At 39.9% G+C, this 19,257-nt stretch overlaps 1 long non-coding RNA gene across 2 annotated transcripts in view; it reads left to right on the top strand.

Moving 5' to 3' along the window:
* LOC121100714 overlaps window positions 1-18,925 on the top strand; it is a 255,288-nt gene extending 236,363 nt beyond the window's left edge. For both annotated transcript variants that reach the window (XR_005832479.1, XR_005832478.1), the window contains one exon: window positions 17,577-18,925. This is a non-coding gene — a long non-coding RNA (uncharacterized LOC121100714). The remainder of the gene's footprint in view (window positions 1-17,576) is intronic.
* The last annotated feature ends 332 nt before the right edge of the window (window positions 18,926-19,257 follow it).

Below are 19,257 nucleotides of genomic sequence, written 5' to 3'. Positions count from 1 at the left end.
AAAACAAAACCACTTGGGGTTTTGATAGGGATTGCACTGAATCTGTAGATCATTGCATGTAGTATTGCCATCCTAGTAATAGTATGTCTTTAGATTCATAAAGCTGAGATACCTTTTCATTTATTTAAGTCTTCTTTAATTTTTTTCAACATTATTTATAGTTTTCAGTGTATAAATCTTGCATTTCTTTTGTTAAATTTATCCTGAAGTATTTTATTCTTTTTAATGCTGTTAAAACTGTAATTGTGATCTTAATTTCATTTTTGGATTGTTCACTGCTAGTGTATAGAAATATAGTACTCTTCTGGCTGTCTCTATCTCTGTTGAATAAATAAATAAAATCTTTAAAAAAAAAACAACAAAAACAACAACAACAACAACAAAAAGAAATATAGTACTCTGGGGGCGCCTGGGTAGCACAGTCATTAAAGCGTCTGCCTTCGGCTCAGGGCATGATCCTGGTGTTCCGGGATCGAGCCCCACATCGGGCTCCTCTGCTGGGAGCCTGCTTCTTCCTCTCCCACTCTCCCTGCTGTGTTCCCTCTCTCGCTGGCTGGCTCTCTGTCACATAAATAAATAAAATCTTAAAAAAAAAAAAAAAGAAAGAAATATAGTACTCTGCCCCTCTTATCTGAAGTTTCATTTTCTGCAGTCAGCTGCAGTCCAGAAGCAGGTGATCCTCCTTCTTACCTATTGTCAGAAGGTCGGTAGTAATGTAACACAACATCACAATGCCTGTGTAATTCACCTCACTTCATGTAATCATGTAGGCATTTTATTATTTCACCTCATTGCAAGAAGAAGAGTGAATATAGTACAATGTTTTTAGAGAAGCCATATTCACATCATTTTTATTACAACATATTGTTATAATTGTTCTATTTTCTTATTGTTGCTAATCTCTTACTGTACCTAATTTATAAATTAAATTTTATTGTAGGCTTGTATGTATAGTGTATATAGGGTTCGGTATTATCTGCAGTTTCAGGCATCCACTGGGAGTCTTGGAATGCATCCCTCTCAGATAAGGGAGGACTACCATACAATTAGTTTTTGATGAGACTTCATCAAAATTTAAAACATTTGTGTTTTCTTTACCAAGAAAGCAAAAGACAACCCAGAGAAAATATTTGCAAATCATGTATCTTGTGGACTTGAACCCAGAATATATAAATATATCTATGTATGACATATATAGATATACAGTATATAATTTTTGAATATTGATAGTGCATCCTGCAACCTTGTTGAACTTGTTTATTAGTTCTAATATTTTTGTCAGATTCTTGAGGATTTTTTATATATAAGATCATGTCATGTGCCTGTAGAGATAGTTCTCCTTTTCCAGTCAGGATGCCTTTTATTTCTTTTTCTTGACTAATTGCGCTGGCTCAATGAGTGTTTAAATCCAATTTAAGAAGAGTCAAAAGAATTTAGAACTTCTTTTGTCAGATAAGGAACAGATCAGTAAGAGCAAGACCAAGAATATGTAGGAACCCACTGTCTTGCAAATAAATCTATTTGTTGATGTTTCCTATTTCCTCATTTCCCACTTAAACCATCTCTTCTCTGACTTCCCCAGAAGATGTATTTGAGGCAGGATAATTTTATCTTTTCTTTTAAAATGTGTGTTCTTAGATCTTACCCATTGACCTGGTGACAAGCATTCATTCAATTCTCTTTCACTCCCAGTCTCCTGTCTTATCCTAAACCACCATACTGGATACAAAGGACAGGAAAATGTAAACTTTAAACAGTAGAAACCAATGAACTTAGGTTGATTTTCATTTATTAGCCTGGACTGGAATCCCCAACTACCAGAATAATGAATATCAGTTTTTCATTTTTGGTCTTTCTCACCCTGACTTGGGATACCTCATTTTTTATTTATTATATATTCCCATCTATGTCAATGTTGGGAAATAAATGTCTCAAATTTATGATTGGGCCCCTACTGCACATACATTATTTAGCCTCCTTATTACCTAGCCAATGTAGAGAATTTAAAGCATCAACATAAATCTGATTTTAATTTTCTCCCAATAAGAACTGAAAAATACATCTAATTATACGGATGCTATAGACTACAGTGGGAGAATATGCAGTTCCTGCTAATAACCCTGACAAGTCTGAAATACTGTGTGATTTTTGGAATTGCTATATTGTGCTTTAAGCTGGTAGAGCTATTTTTCAGGGAAGCAGCTAAAAAATAATAGAAAGCATTGCCTGGTATGAGTGTAGTCCTGGGTTCTGGTTCTTCTGCAGTGAGCGAGCTGTGTAGCCTTGGCTAAGTTAAGTCACTTGAGATCTCCAGGCCTGAAATGAAGGAATAGGACTAAAGAATCCCTGCAAACTCTGATATCCTGTGATCCTTGACTGAGGTGTCTGTATGCAAGCCAAGTGCCATGTCATTTTAAGAGGTGCATGATTTTCAGAAAGCACAGTCCACGTGCGGGGCACAATCACAGCTAGCAGGGCAGAGGAGCCTCTTGAAGGAGGGCGTGCATCAGGTTTGATTTTAAATCTCTACCTACGAGTCTGTACAGTCTTCAACTTCAAAGATCACAGAGCAGTGGGTGACCACATGACAGGATGTCCTGCTGANTGAAGCTCATGTCCTACCTGAGAACTGGTGTTTCCAGATAAGTCTTAAGAGCAGAGTTCATCTAAGCAGAAGACAATATAAACTTAAAATCTCCTGAATATTGCTGGCATACAGCCTGGGGATTTTCTCATTGCTGTTGTTATTCCCCAGCCTAATGACCATCCTGGAGTAGGGGCTGATGGGCCGGGGAGGGTGCAGAGAAGGTCCCGCAGCTATGGTCTCACACCCCTGCTTGCTAGTAGGTGACTGTGCGTCCTGTTTCCCCGGGACAGTCTGTTTCTACCTGTTACCCCAGATAAATTGTTTAGGGCCCTTTTCCTCTCTAAAGTCCCCTGGTGTAGACGATAAATTATATCAACACCGTAAGAGTAGTTATTCCTAGGTCCATTTGCTCAAGTGGGTTTTATAGTAGTAAAATAATTAAAAATGTTATTCAATTAAGTTTCCTCACTTGCTTCGTGTTCTTGCCCTAATAGCAGTATGAGATTCCGTTTATTCTGTAACCACATGCAGCACACACTGGGCCAAGGTTTTTTATAGAGGAATTCTTATTCATAGAACGTTGGTAGAGTGAGAATTATTAACCTCCTTTACAGATGAGGGGACCGAGGCTCTGAGAGGAAAAGCAGCAGATCCAGAATTTGAACCCAGGTCTCTTGGCATCAGAAGGGTTTTGTCATCGTGCCTCTGTGTGTTCAAACCAAAGACTGTTTTTAACCTTCAGGAAGTGAAAATTTTCTCATTTGTCAATTTAGATTCAAAGGGGTGATGAGAAAATGAATAAAGCACTTCAAATCCTGGCCATGATACCCATTGTGTAGTCTCTGTGTTCCTTAGTCTCTTCTTCAGGAAAATGGGGTTATTCATAGTTCCTACCCCATAAGGGTGTTGTCAGGATTAAGAGCTAATACATGTGAAGTGCTTAGAATGGAGCCCCCGGGCACGTGGGTGGCTCAATCAGTTAGGCATCCAACTTTTGATTTTGGTTCAGGTCATGATCTCAGGGTTGTGAGATTGAGCCCCCAGTGGGGCTCCCTGCTCAGCGTGGAGTCTGCTTGTCCCTCTCCCTCTGCTCCTCCCCCACTCACCCTCACTCTCTCTCTCAAAAGACAAAAACAACACCAGTGCCCGGCCCACTGAAATCTCTCCATACATGTTAGTGATACCATCATCAGCACCACCACCATCATCATTATCACCATCATCATTTATACTTGAATTCAGTGCCACCAGTGTGCATGATATGCTGATAAAGCTACTGGTCCTCTGTTCTCACAACTGTCCATCTTATCTTCCCTGCTGGTTTCCGCTCACCTCACTGTCGGTCTCTGCTTATATTAACTTTTCATTAGCTCACTATTTTAATTTCAATGAGTACAAAATATGTAAGAATTCAATGTTTTTTGCTCTCTTTACGAACTCATTTATCCTACTTTGAAAAACTAACAGGGTCTGTGGAAACACCTGAAACATAACTTGGAAAGGAAACTGAGGGATCCATGATGACTTCTCCATTTTGCAGGAATTCACAGTGTCATTTTCTCAGTTTCCGCTCATCCTCAGTTTCTCCTCAGTTTCTCCATCCCTAAAATGGGTAGAACAACAGTGTGGAGATTCTTGTGTGAAAGTTAGTCTTTAGGTGAAGAATTGGTAGTTAGCTATTGAATTGATTTTGGCCTCCTAATGATTGAGAAATTTGAAAAGTCAATGAGAACCATGTAGAAAAATATTAACTTATTTTATTTTTAAAGTAATCTCTCTGCCCAACATGGGGCTGAGATCAAGAGTCACATGCTTTTTTTTTTTTTTTAAGATTTTATTTATTTATTTGACAGAGATAGAGACAGCCAGCAAGAGAGGGAACACAAGCAGGGGGAGTGGGAGAGGGAGAAGCAGGCTTATAGTGGAGGAGCCTGATATGGGGCTCGATCCCATAACGCCGGGATCACGCCCTGAGCCAAAGGCAGACGCTTAAGGACTGCACCACCCAGGCGCCCCAAGAGTCACATGCTTTATCAACTTGAGCCAGCCAGGTGCCCCTGAACAAAAATTTAAAGTTAAAAATAACTTTTTTTTATTACCCCAAAGAATAACATGTTCATTGTTATATGGATTCTTTCTGTGCGTGTATTTTCTCATGTGTAGGTATACATAGACATATAAACAAAAATGAGATTAAACAGAAGTAGTTTTGTAGTCTTTTTCTACTTTATAGGGTATTTTTTTTTACCACTTTCTATTTTAATAATACTTTGTTTACAACTATTTTTGGCAGCAGAACTAATTTTCCAAAAGAAACAGATAAAATTGAAGCTTTTGAGGTTAAAGCAGGAATGTGAGATCCAGGGCCCCACCCACTCAGGCTCCCATTGGTTTTTTTTTCCTTCCCTACGCTTTACCCAATTGCCCCTGAGTCACCACCAAGGAATACTGTGGTTCCAAGGATCATTACCGATGATGTGCCATAACATACTTAACTAATCTTTCTTCATTTAGATTATTTCCAACTTTTTCCTGTTATAAAGAACACTGCAATGAACATCTTTATAGCTTATCTTGGCACATATTGCTCATTTGTATATTTATTTCCTTTGGACACTTTAGAAGCAGGAGTTCTGGGTCAAAGGATATATGTATTTTAAATCAATTTTTTAAAGCAATATTGCAGAAATTGTCTCTTAGAAAGTCTGTACAAATTAACCTGCTAACCATGGGTATTTTCATAAAAAGTAACACCCTGGCCAATGATTAGTTAACGGCAAAATCAGAAAATTTAGAACTCGCTCAGATATCTTAAAATTAGTAGAGGCCTGTAGATAAAATCTCCCACACCCAAAAGGATTTTGTTCTTAAATGCTTGCAGAGAAATTAAAGGCAAAGGCCCTACCCTCAAAGAGCTTATATTTTTACAGGGGAAAAAAAAAGATAATAAAACATGGGGGAAATTTGTTCATTTCTATAAACTGGGATTAGGATAGTTTTAAAATAGCAAACACTGTTAAAGTAGGAATCCAAAAAAGCCAACTAGCTTGAACAATGTCGGCCCTTCTGTGGGCATCGGTGATACAACCTGACCGTATAGTGTAGCTTTACCCAACATGATCATACACTAGGCTTACTGGGCCCTGGGCCCAATAAGTAGTCTCACTCCAGCGTAAGAGAGAGTCCTTGAAAAGGCATCTAGGACTCCCTTCATGAAATCACTTTTGGCTACCTGAAGGTGCTATCTTGCTTCTACTTATCTGCCACATCAGCAGTCCTCTAACCCTGCAATACTATGGTGTCAGGAAAGTGACACTGGGTGGGGACAGCAGCTTGGGGTGATGTAGCAGTGAAGCATCATCCCATTCAAGTTGGGTAAAATTTTTCTTCCCTTTTGTCCTTGTAAAGAAGAGATTGACTTATATTCCCCAGGAGATTCTTATGTTTTTTGCACTGATTGACTACCTTTTTTTTTTTTTTTAAGATTTTAGTTATTTATTTGACACGGAGACAGAGAGCACAAATAGGGGAGGGGCAGAAGGAGAGGGAGAAGCAGATGCCCCGCTGAGCAGAAAGCCTGATGTGGGGCTTGATCCCAAGACCCTGGGATCATGACCTGAGCCAAAGGTAGACGCTTAACCAACTAAGCCACCTAGGTACTGCCATTGATCAACTATCTTTAACAGTCACCGAGGTCTCTATATATCTCTCTGCAGAGAGAAACTACTTGTTGAAAAAGTTGGTGTGGGGTATCTTTGGTACATAGCAGTGCTATATTCTTGTTTGATTCCTCTTGTTACAGTAGGTTACTAAGAGTCCCTATACTAGCACTGTGCAAAAATTTCAGAAGTCTTTTTAGTTAAACCAAGTGAAAGCCTTGCCATAGATAATTTCATAGATACAAATTATCCTTCAGTTTCTCTTATGCCATAGGATTCAAGAAACTCCCGTTTCCAGGCCCGGTACTGTGCCTGGGCAGGGGTACTAAACTAACTGCCTTTTTGAAGACCCAAGGGGCAGCTCATCAACCTGACTCAGCTCTCCTAGAGTCTCAGCCCTGGCTATACACTGGAATCTCTTGGAGACCTTCACATACAGATACCTCAATCCAGCCTCAGATCTTCTGACATAATCGGCCAGGGGTGAGGGCTGGGCATGGGACTACTTTAGGAGTTCCCTGGATAATTCCAATGTGCAGCCAGGATTGAGACTCTAGGCTTAACCCAGTACTTCTCTGATTTCATATTTTTGTCGAAGAGCTGGTTTGAATGTAAGTCACTTGAGGGAAGCTGGAGAAAAGAGGAAGAAATTTTGGAAGAGAAATAATTTCTCTATTTTAAGAATGTCTGTTTCACTCTTCCAAATAAATACTGGGGACAAGATCAGGGTTCTTTGTCGTCATCAACTTAACTCCCCTGGAGGGAGGTTGAACATCAGGGCAAAGACATGGGCAGTGTGGGAGAAGATAATTTGAAATTAGTATCACTTTAACATAAGTAACACCTTCTTACAGCATCATTGCTAAGTGGCCAGAGTGCATCCAGCGATCATTCCAAGCTAAGTTCTTGGCAATTCGGAAGAAGGCCTTTTTCCTCTGAATCAAGTGCTTAATTATTTAATTTGTCTGGGATCTCATTGTGGAGCTCACTACTAAATTCATCAGGACCCAGAGGGTGTCAGAATGATTTAGCAGTCATAAATTTCTCTATATTTGCTAGTAATTCTCATCGTATGTTAAACACTATAGAATGGCAGGAAGATGTAACTTATCAAAATGACTAGGGATGACTTTGAAAACTTTTTTTTTTTTTAAAGGTGAAAAGAGCTGTGGTAAAAGTCTTTTAAATCCCCAAATTAATATTTAACTAAGTTAGTACTAAACCTGTTTTCATTCAAACCCTTGATTGCTTTAATAGGACTAATTGCTTATCTCGGTTTCAGAAGCTTGGTTGAAGCAGGTTACTCCCTTTCACGTCTCGTTCATATAAACTCTTTATTAAGTATTTTATATATGTTTTAACTCTTAAAATTTCGTGGATTAGACAGGAACCTACAAAAGGAAGAGGTATGCTTTTTTTTTTTTTTTTACAACAATATATTACTCCTATTAAAAATAACATTCCCACTAATGTCAAATGGTCTTTTGGTACCTAATGATCTTGACAAGAACAAATACAACTGTGCAGACTTGAAATTGGGAGAGAATATGGTCATTTATCTGTGGTGCTGTGGGAGAGACATTTTCCTTTTCAATTTTCTCCCTCCATTTTCTTATACAATTACTGTTTGGGTTCATTATGACAACTCCCATCATTATGACTTTGCCAGCTCACAAGCCAGAGAAAGATTAATGGTAGAAGAAAATACAGTCTTTGGCATGAGAGCTACATCTAGCTGTTAATATAACAGAAGTACATGAAATCCATTTATAAGATTTATGCTTGTGATGGAGAAAGTGGCACAAGGTATAAAATGTGAAGACGTAGAACCTGAAATCTTGGCAGACAGCATGCATATTTCATTCATTCATTCATTCATTCATTCATTCAACAGATCTTCAGCATCAATTAATTGTGCATGTCACACACTGAGATAAAAGTAAACCCTAATAAGACCCAATCTCAAAGGAATGTGGGGTGAGGACGCGTGGGGGGAGGGCAGGGAATGGGGGAGCTACTTACATGGTTTTGCCCGTTCTGAAGGTTAGAATTTTGATCTCATGATCTGGCAGGAATCCTTGGGTCTAGGGTGCCTATAATAATAAAAACTGAGGTTTAACACAAAGCTGTTGAGAATAACTGAATCTGTAAATGAGCACTGTATATTGACTAATTCATCCTACAGTACACAAACAATAAACGCTCCACAGTGAGTCTGATATAAGCCTCTAATTTCTCCTCACCAAAGAAATTGGTCATCTTTTTTTTTTTTAAGATTTTATTTATTCGAGAGAGAAAGAGATAGCGAGAGAAAGCATGAGCAGGGGAGGGGGCAGAGGGAGAAACAAGGTCCCAGCTGAGCAAGGAGTCTGATGTGGGGCTCGATGTGGGGCTCAATGTGGGGCTCGATCCCAGGATCCTGGGATCATGATCTGAGCAGAAGGCAGACGCCTAACTGACTGAGTCACCCAGGCACCCCTTGGTAATCCTTTTTTAACTTTTGTGAAAGAAGAGGTCTGGCCCAGGCTGGGTTATTTTCCTCTAATGTAGTTGTATATCTATGTGGTGTCTTTTCATGCTGGGTTTGGGGATGGCCCCCTTGCTACAGGTCTCTTAGTAGTGGCCCCAAAGAGTTATTAGACTCTGTTTTTTCACCTTGGGAGGGACAGCTCCAAGTCTTGCTCACAAGGGCTCTCCACATGTTCTCTCTGTGTTATTTTCTTTCTCAGCCCTATGGCTTTGGGTGGGGCATTTTAAAAAAGCCAGGAAGTTAAAGAGTCATATCCCACTTGCAGGTCTAACTGTAAATGCTTTTGTCATTGCTCAGCAATGGGGAGTCCGGGACAATTGTTGTGCAACACCATTTCACACCTTCCCAGGTGGAAATAGGTTAGGAATTAGCTCAGGGATGTTGCCCTTCAATCACTTCTTGCTCAGTGTCTTGTAGGTTACCGTCAGCACAGTGCTAGGCACTGCAAATGCGGCATTGACAGCAGTGTCCCTGTCCCCAAGGATCTCACAGTCCATGGGAGTCAGACAATGATAAAACTGTGTGATCAGGGCTATACTAGTGGTATGCAGGTGGTGGTGGGGTACTATGGGATCACAGAGAAAGGTTACTTCATCCGGAAAGGCTAAAAATTATGCCAGAAGTTATGTTAAATAGCACAGTTTTTAGAAAGGTGATCTTCCAAAATAACCTGGAACCTTTCTCCACAATTTTATAGTTCTATTTAAAAATATAAATTGGTAAATCTTGTACTGTGTTTGTCATGGTAGTATCCTGTTGTCATTCAATTTCATTAACTCTTAAAATGTGAGATGTACTTGGAGGTAGTCAGAGATGATTCCCTACTGGGGCAGGGGCTTAAGGAACAAATGACAGTAAACCAGAAAAAAAGAAACAAAAAGTGGAGAGCGGGTGTTCTTTGCAGAGGAAACAGCACTCATGAAGGCCGGGAGACAACGGGGTAAAGGGTCAGGAAAGTTGGGTCAGTGCTTCCCGTGTGGCATCAGGGAGGGGAGCTTATGGCAGGGAAGGAATAAGGCTGGAAAGGTAAGCAGGGGTGTGATATGGAGAGCCTTAAGTGCTGAATAAGGAGTTCTGACTTTATCTTGAAGGCAAAGAAGTGGGAGATAATAAAAGCCTTTGAACAGGAATGGGACAAGATCAGATTTGTGTACTAAATAGAACATTCAGGCAGAACCCTGGAGGATAACTTGAAGGACCAAGACTGGAGGCAGGAAGACTGAGGGGAGGCTGATGCTATAAAGCAGGGAAGGGAAGCTGGTGGCCTAAGCTTAGGCAAGAGGAGTTGAGGATAGAAAGAACCGGTGGATAGACAGATAATTCCCTGAACTCGATTGGGTGCCTGATGAATAAAGGGATGAGGGAGAGGGGAACATCCTACTCAGGCTTGGGCATCAGCCTGAGGGTCCTGAATGTGACAATCGCACGGTAAGCGTTCACTGGAGGGAAATAAACTGTAACAATCCAAATAAACAGATATGCTTCCTCCCTTTATCATGAACACCACAATTTTAATATTTCTACATTCTTCTCTTTTACAGTTTTGTTATTTGTTTTGAATAAGTAATACATTCACATGGTTCAGAATACAGAAAAACCTTGACAAGGTATACATTGGAAAGCCTCCCTCTCTCCCTCCCTCCCATTCTCTTGTTTCTTGTGACTCTCTCCAGGGTGTTTATGCAGATGCGAATAAGCACGAACATGTACTATTCCTTTCTTCCACAGAAGCCAGCAGTACACTTTACACAGTGATCTTTACCTTGATCTTTTGTTTTGCTTTGCTCTATTCTGTTTTGTTTCTTACCTTAATAGTATATCCTCTGTAACTTTCTGTAACAACTTTCTCATTTTCTGTTTATAGCTGTGTAGTATTCATGGATAGACAGTTGTTTATTAAACCAGTTCCCTGCTGTGGACCTTGGATTGTTTCTAGTCTCTTGCTGTTATGAAAAATGCTTCAGTCAGTATGCATTCATCGTTTTGTGTTTGGGTGTATGTATCTGTTGAAATGGGCTTGACATAGTGAAGGGAAAAAGCATGAATACATTTGGTACATAGCACTGTATTTTAAAAGTTGATCATTCCAATACGGTCGGGAAATTTTCTTCAAGATACTTTGTATTTATGTATTAAAATATAAACTGGTAAATCACGCATTATGTTTGGAATGGTAGCATCCTGTTAATGTTCAATTTTATTAACACTTTCAATGGCATATTTGATGTATTAAGTTGATACATGTGAAAGTAATTTGGGATATTCAGTGCTTCACAGAACGTGGGCTTGAAGTCACTGATATCCCATTTTTTGGTACCAATAAATGATTGACTTAGTCATCATTTTATATTTTTTTCCTCATATTCCTTGAAACACCCAAGTTTTTAAGAGATAACTAGGTCCTTGATGCAAGCGGTTCATGAGCAGATAAGAAGAGGTGCATTCATTATATGTTCAGTATCTCAAGATATTGAGATAGCATACTGGCTATGCTAGATTTCTTAAGCCAGGAGTCAATCAAAGCAAACAGAAACAAATATATTAAAAAAAAAAATCTTTCTTGGATCTGGGGTGTCTGATCTTGGATAAATGTGTCTGATTATATACATTTTTGATAAATTTGCTGTAGAGACAAGACAGCTTTTCCATTCAAATCTCTCTATATGAAACCAACCTCTAGCTTAGATATTAGAATGCAAATCCCATGAGGCTTCCACCTCTAAAAGGCCAGTCTGTTCTTTCTACCAGTTGGCGTGGGATTTGGATGTTGGTATCCTATGAAACAGTGACAGTCTCTTTGCTAGCTGAGGCCACACAACACTTCCTTTCTGGCAACATCCAAGTCAAGGAACCCTGCCTATCTTAACTCCAAGTCTGGAGTCTGAGCCTGTTGAGTCTGTGGTATTCCATTTGCACTTGATATTTAGTCAGTAGGAAAACTGAGAGGATATTGAATGTCCTTAGGTGTTACTTAGAAGCACAGATATTTCTTGGACACCAGAAGAAGAAGAACACTGTGGCAAAAACTAGGGGTTATCTTTGGTTTTTCTGCATGTCTTGCTCATTGATAACATAAGCCCACAGCACCCTTGCAGACCTACTCAGCACATGGTGTCTGTTGCACTTCATTGGGCACCAACTCGTCTTCCCCACCCCTCTTTGCCAGAAGTTCATATATGTTGCCTCTCAGGATCAAATTGTCCCCTCCCTTGTTCTCCCTACCACTATTCTGCTGTTGTGTTCTCTTCACAAGACAGGGACTCTGGGATGAATTATCCCAGCAATTCGTAAACTTTATTATGCTTCAGAATCTATGGGGGTACTTGTTAAATCCCTGGGCCAGGGCCTAGAAAGCTGCATTTTCATAAGCAGGCGCTACCTCGCACCCCCAGTGATTTTGAATTGGCCAGGAGGCCACACTTGGAGCAGCCCTCTGCTCTGCTGCAGGAGAACAGCACTGTTTTTCTGTCAGGAGACCTGGGTTTAGTTCCATCTCTGCCCCTGCCAGTTCTTTGGCTTTGGGTCAGTCACGCCAACTTCCTGTGCTTCTACCTTCGCCTTGAAAGCATGGCGACCAAGGAGAGCAATTGCACTGGAGATCTTAAACTCCCTTGCCCCACTGTCTTTCCTTTAAAGCTGCTCAGGAAACTCCACCTTTGAGAGGTCCTACAATGTGCCTTCTCTTCCCTGCACCCTGGCTGTTGAACGAAACTAGAGAAAATCACAGACCTAGGCCCAATGGTGCTGCTCAACTGCGCTCTCCCCATGGAGCTCCAGCCACTCTCTCATTCTCCACAAGCACGGTTCCAAATGTTCCTTTCTCTCCTCAGACTTCAGACCCAGTCGCTTCCCCTACATCTTAGCATGTGAACTCACCTTCCAACTCACAGAGAAAATGGGAGCCACGAGAAGGAAATTCCTTAACTTCCTGCCACCAAACCTACAAATGCTCCTGCTTCCACACCTGTCCTGTCCTGCTTCCTTCCATGACATTGTCTCTCCTCCTAGCTAAGCCAATGTCTTCACGAAGGCTCTGGATCTCATTCCTCAGTGCTTCGCCATCTCTCTTGTATCTTTGGCATCTTCCTCTATGTGATTGTATTCCTGCCATCCAGAGGTTAGCACTGTTAATATATTGATGTATTTCCTTCCAGTCTTTTTATACATATATAAGCGTACATTTTACACATCATTCGGATTTTTCTCAGTTTGAGATCAAACAGGGGAGCAGAACCATTATGCTACAGGATTTATTATAGGAATTGGATCTTACACAATTGTGGGAGGAGAGAAGTGAAGGTCCATGATAGGGATGTGGGAGGAAGACAGGAGTCATTAATCATTCAACTAAGAAGCCAAGGACATTATCTTGGATTATCCAAGTGGGCCCTGTGTGCAAATAAGTGTCCTTGTAAGAGCGAAACAGAAGGAGATTTGACCACAATAGTAGCAAATGTGAAGACAGTTGGAGCAAAGTGAGGAAAGGGTCATGAGCCAAGGGATGTGGGAGGCCTGCATAAGCTAGAAAAGGCTAGGAAACAGATTCTCCCCTAGAGCCTCCAGAAGGAACCAGTCCTGTAAACTTACTGGCTTTAGCTTAGTGAAACTGATTTTGGACTTCTGGCTTCTGCACCTACAAGAGAATAAATCTGTGTTGCTTAAAGCCACTAAGTTTGTGGCAATTCATTACAGGAGCAAGAGGAAACAAATGCCACAAAGTGAGATCACAGGGAAGTCTCTTGAAAGCCGCTGTCTCTGTGTGGCTTTGTCCTCTGCGGATATACAGGCAGGCCTCTCGTGCTGGGTCTGAGACCACTGTTGGTTGGTCAGCAAGACCAGAAGCAAGAGTGCTGGGTGTTGAGTGAAGAAGAGCTGGAACGCACTAGACAGCTCTCGATCTGTCCTTTGCTACATCTGACCACAAATGCCTTCAGAAAGTAGTGGCAGGGGCGCCTGGGTGGCACAGCGGTTAAGCGTCTGCCTTCAGCTCAGGGCGTGATCCTGGCATTATGGGATCGAGCCCCACATCAGGCTCCTCCGCTATGAGCCTGCTTCTTCCTCTCCCACTCCCCCTGCTTGTGTTCCCTCTCTTGCTGGCTGTCTCTATCTCTGTCAAATAAATAAATAAAATCTTAAAAAAAAAAAAAAAAGAAAGTAGTGGCAGCTTTGCCACTCTTGCCTTCTAAATCTCACACAAGTTCTTGTTTTGGCCAGCCCCAACCCATATAGGGAACAGAAATCATAGTTCTGGGACCCTCAGTTCCCAGCTTAACCAAACTGACGCAACACATTCCATCCTAAAATCGCATGGTTTTATAGGTTTTCATCTGGCCTTTTCATCCCACTTATATTAGAGCAAGAGCAGTTTCCTGTGTCATTGAATATTCTCCCAAACTAATTTGGACAAAATTCTGATGACCTATAATTTATTTAACCATCCCTCTGTTATGGGTGACTTAGGATGTTTTCTTTTATTCTGTGTTACCAATAGCACTCCAGTAACTCTGTGTGCACACAAATCTTTGTCAGTATCTCTGATATTTCCTGGGAATGGATTCCTAGAAAGGGGATTACTGAGTTAAAGGAAGTCAAATGCTACAAATTGTGATGATTCCTGCCAAACTGTTCTCTAGAAATGATGTATCAGCTTTCATTCCTATTAGCGCTGGGCCCAGGCCAGCATTGAAAACTGTGTTTTAAATCTGTTCGAAGAGGCACTTTTTGACTATTTCTGATGCTGGTGATCATCATTGTTGGAGCATTGAAAGTAAGATGAGCTGGCTGTAACACTCATCTCCAGCTGGCTGGAGAGGCTGGTGACACTTTCCTTCCTTTACCTTCACAGGCACCTGCATCTTCAGAAGCTAGACTCTTGGTGAAAGACAACCTGCTCTAAATAGGCAGTCCAGCATTTTTAGTCAACGGCCTCGGGAAATATATTGCTTAAAATTATTTATGCCCTCAATAAATACTTGTGTACAAGGAAAACTGCTATTCCTATTTCACAAATAGAGAAACAGAAATTAAATGAGAGCAAATTATTTCCCCAGTTATGACTAGCAATCCCTAGCAGATTAATAATTAGCATTAACTTTCCTGAAGTTTTCTATTATTATTTAGGACATTTCAGAGCATCTACATTATACCAAAAAGGTAGATTCTGGATCAAACACAAGGAAAGCATATTCTCTGGTTTACTACTTAAACATGAAAACACATTACCTGGCTAATTCCCATTGCAAATATTTGAATTAATAAGGATGGTTTTATGGCACACTATTTTAAATAATCTTTTTGATTCTCAGCTTTACTGCAATAGAAATGAGAAATAAAACGTGATTGCATAATGCTGAAGTGACCCAAGGAAAAAACCTCTCACATCAGAGAATTTTGTGCAGGGAGTGATTAAGCAATTTGTCTACATGTTTTCCCGATTTTATATTTCAGCTAAAGTGTAATGGTTAGATGGATAAGCAGTAATTGGTACATTGAGAAAAGAAATTAATACTTATCTTCTCTCCAAACTGCAAAGTTTATTTTTATACACAGTTTCAGAATGCTAATATAATAATCTAGTTTCCTTTTTTTTTTTCAAAATTAGAGATGCCTGGATTTCTGATGACAGTTTTGCTTTATGAAAGCCTATTTTAGAGTTATCAGACTGTCCGTGATCTTTAGAGTTTTTGCATTAAGGAAGTCAACCAGCAAATACCCACTTAACACGTACAAAATTCTAGGAAGCTAAGCTACAAGGAACATGGCAGAGATGATGAGTCGTTCTCAGGGTGGTCCCTAAGCTAACAATAGTGCCACACTTGGAATTGATCAGAAGTGCAAATTCGCAGGGCCCAATTCAGACCTATTGCATCCAAAAACCTGGGGAAGGGCTAGGCAGCTTGTGTTTTAACAAGCCCTTTCTGCATGCTGAAGTTTATTTAAGAGCTAATGATCTAGGATGATGCCTTCATTGTGCTGGTGAGGAAGCCAAAGCCCAGAGATGTTGGATATTTGTCCCTGAATCACATGAGAAATTAATGACATAGCAGGGCCAGACTCCCTCGTCTCTCACCAATTTCAATAGTCTTTTTTTTTTTTTTTGAGACTTTTATTTATTTATTTGAGAGAGAAAGCACAAAAGTGAGCTTACACATGAGCTGGAGGGAGAGGGAGAGAGAATCTGAAGCAGACTCCACGCTGAGTGCAGAGCCCGACATGGGGATCGATCTCACAACGCTAAGACCCTGTCGAAACTGAAAGTCGGCTGCTTAACTGATTGAGCCATCCAGGCAACCCAACAATTTCAATAGCCTTTTACAACATGGGGTTTCTTTGAGATACCCAGTGAGGATAAAAGTGTATTTAGCATGCTTTGCCAATGCAGCCAGGAAAGTTATGTGAAAACTTTTTCTAGAAAGGAAAGCAATGCTGTAAGAAACAACCTGTACAAAGCTTTGCCATGAAGAAAATTCACTACTGTGAACAGCCAACCAATCCTTTAATGAACTAGATGAAGGGGCTGTTACTATACCTCTTGATTAGATATTTTAATCGTAAACATTAGGGAAAGCTCTCTGTTGAGATCACAAAAATTCTCATGGAGGTCTGTATAAAATCTGACTAGTTATCTACCTTGTAAAACATGAAAAACTGTGTAGCTCTACCCCTTGAGGGAATTTCCCTGTTCAAATGACCTCATTCATTGGAGGCAGAAGAAAAAGTGGGGAAAGTTTGCCAAATTACATCTGCATAGTTTATCTCTGATTTCTAACCAAAGGGAAATTTCTATTTCTAAAAGGAAACTCTTGATATATTATTAATGGGAAGAGGATGTGAGGTAACTGATTTTTGTGGTATGTTAAGAATTTCATAGATGATAAAAGGAAAAAATTCAGTAATTTTAACTCATATTGTGACCTTATTAAATAATTAACTTTCTCTTCATTTAATCAAGTTGTATATCACCAGATGGAAGAAGAGATTTATTTGATTGAAATTCCTTCATAGTCACCAAGGACATCCTAAGGCTTACAAATATCAAGGATATGATACCTCCATTTTAATCGTTTCCCAGTTCAGCGAGGATCAAATGATCCATGTGGCATTTTCTTTGCTAAAATATAGGTTTATCTGCACAACATAAACACATATCGAAAATATGCACCACAATAGCACTTTTCTGTATGTTGTGGACATGATCTGTGCCTTAATAAATATTTAAGAGTAAATAGCTATGAAATTCTCACATAAACTCAAGAGTACTTTAATAGGTCACAGTGATTTTTTTCTGGAAAACCAGAATAAGATGATGAGCAGAACATTCTAGACTAACTCAATAGAAAGAGAAAGAGAAGCGGAATGTGAGCTACATATGCAATTTTAAACTTTCTGGTAGCCTCATGAGTGCGTAGAAACAGGTGAAATTAATTTTAATGACAGTTTTATTTAACCCAATATATCCAAAATATTATCATATGAACATATCAGTATAAACATTACTAGTGAGATTTTACATTTTTTGTATTAATTCTTTGAAATGCAGTGTGTACTTTATACATACACACATCTCATTTCAATGAGCCATGTTTTAAGTGCTCAGCTAGCCACATGTGGCTAGTGACTACTGTATTGGACAGCATTGGTATAGAGTGAGTAGTCAACTGAACATATTTCTAGATGCTTCCCTCAGCCTACTTTCACCCCAGTCCTAACTTCCAAAGTGTCAGCCTTACCCTCTGATCTCTATAAGTGATTCTTTTGAAATGCCTCTGGGTTTCATTCTTTGTTCACTTTTCTTCCACAGTCTCTCCTTAGGTCCTAAGGTGTTAAATGCTAGCCATATGCTGATGACTGTCAAGTTTATGTCTCCATCGTACACCTCTATTCTGAGCTCCAGACCCTCATATACAACTATACACTCAACATTTCCTTGTGGATGTTTAGTGAACACCAAAAAATGTAACATAATTAAAGTAAGTATTGATCACCAACCCCCAGCATGATCACCCTATTTGCTTCCCCATAATCCTCCCTCTTGATAATAAATGGCAGTACTACCTACACAGTTGTTCAGTTAAATGGCATTCTTTCCTGCACACCCACACCCCACATCCAATCCATTAGCCAACTCTGTTGGCTCTACCTCCACAATGTATATGTATTCATACTCCTCTCTACCTCCACTATTATAACCCGAATCTAAGACACCATTGTCTCTCTCTGGATTACTGCAACTATCTCCTAACTAGTTTTATGCCCATAGTCTTGTTACCATTTAGCAAACACATTGAGCTTTAACACACACATCATTTCATATCTTTCCCTTGCTTGCAACTTCTCCATTGGCAATAAGGGCATGAAAAGATGCTCAACATCATTAGTCATTAAGGAAATGCAGGAGAAGCCTATGATGAAATACCATTTCCCATCCAGTAGAGTGTCTATCATAATTGAGATATACAAGAACAAATGTTGTTGGGTTTGTGGAGAAATAGGAACCCTCATGCACTGCTGTCAGGAATATAAAATGGTGCAGCCACTCTGGAAAAACAGTTTGGCAGTTTCTCAAAATGCTAAACGTGAAACTACCACATCACCCAGCAATTCCACTTCTAGGTTTCTTCCCAAAAGGAATGAAAACAGATGTTCACTCAAAGGCTTGCATGCAACTGTTCATAGTACCATCATTCATAGAAGCTAAAAACTAGAACAACCTACCTATTCATCAACAGGTAAATACATAAATAAATGGTGATACTTCCATATAGTGGAACACTATTCAGCAATAAAAACAAACAAACTATTGACATGCAGCCTCAAAAACACAACGCCAAGTGAAAGAAGCCAGACACAGACTAGATATTCCATGGTTCCATTTATATGAAATGTCCAGAAAAGGCAAATTTAAATAGACTGGGAGTTGCATGGGCTGAAGGTAGGACTAGGGAATAACCGTAAGTGAGCGGGAAGGATCATATTGGGAAGATGAGAGCATTCTAAAATTGCTTTATGGTGATGGTTGTGTTCTTCAGTTGAAGTTATTAGAAATCATTGAACTGTACATTTGAAATTGGTGAATTTTGTGATATGTAATATATACCTTAATAAAGGTGTTTTTTTTAAAAAAAACCTCCATTTTGTTCACCATACCCCATGTACATTGGTCCTTTACAAACTCTCTAACATGCCAAGTTCACTGCTGCCTTAAGGTGTTTGTTCGTCTGCTAGGGTTGCTATTCATTCAGTTCACATGCCTACTTCCTTCTCAACACTCCGGACTCAATTCACAGAACTTCCTCAACTCCACCAGAGCTAAAGCAGCTGCCCGCACCCACCACAGCCCAGGTTCTCCTGGGTGATGTTGCTTCTTGCTTGTCTCCCTGGCAATTACCAGTACTTGACATTATCTTATGTGTACGTGCTGCTGTGATATGAATGTGTGTGCCCCACCTCCAAATTCATAGGTTGAAATTCTAACCTCCAAA

This window comes from Ursus maritimus, unplaced genomic scaffold (assembly GCF_017311325.1).
Source record: "Ursus maritimus isolate PB19 unplaced genomic scaffold, ASM1731132v1 scaffold_5, whole genome shotgun sequence".
NCBI classification, from domain to species: domain Eukaryota; kingdom Metazoa; phylum Chordata; class Mammalia; order Carnivora; family Ursidae; genus Ursus; species Ursus maritimus.
This window is presented reverse-complemented; position numbering and strand designations above follow the sequence as displayed.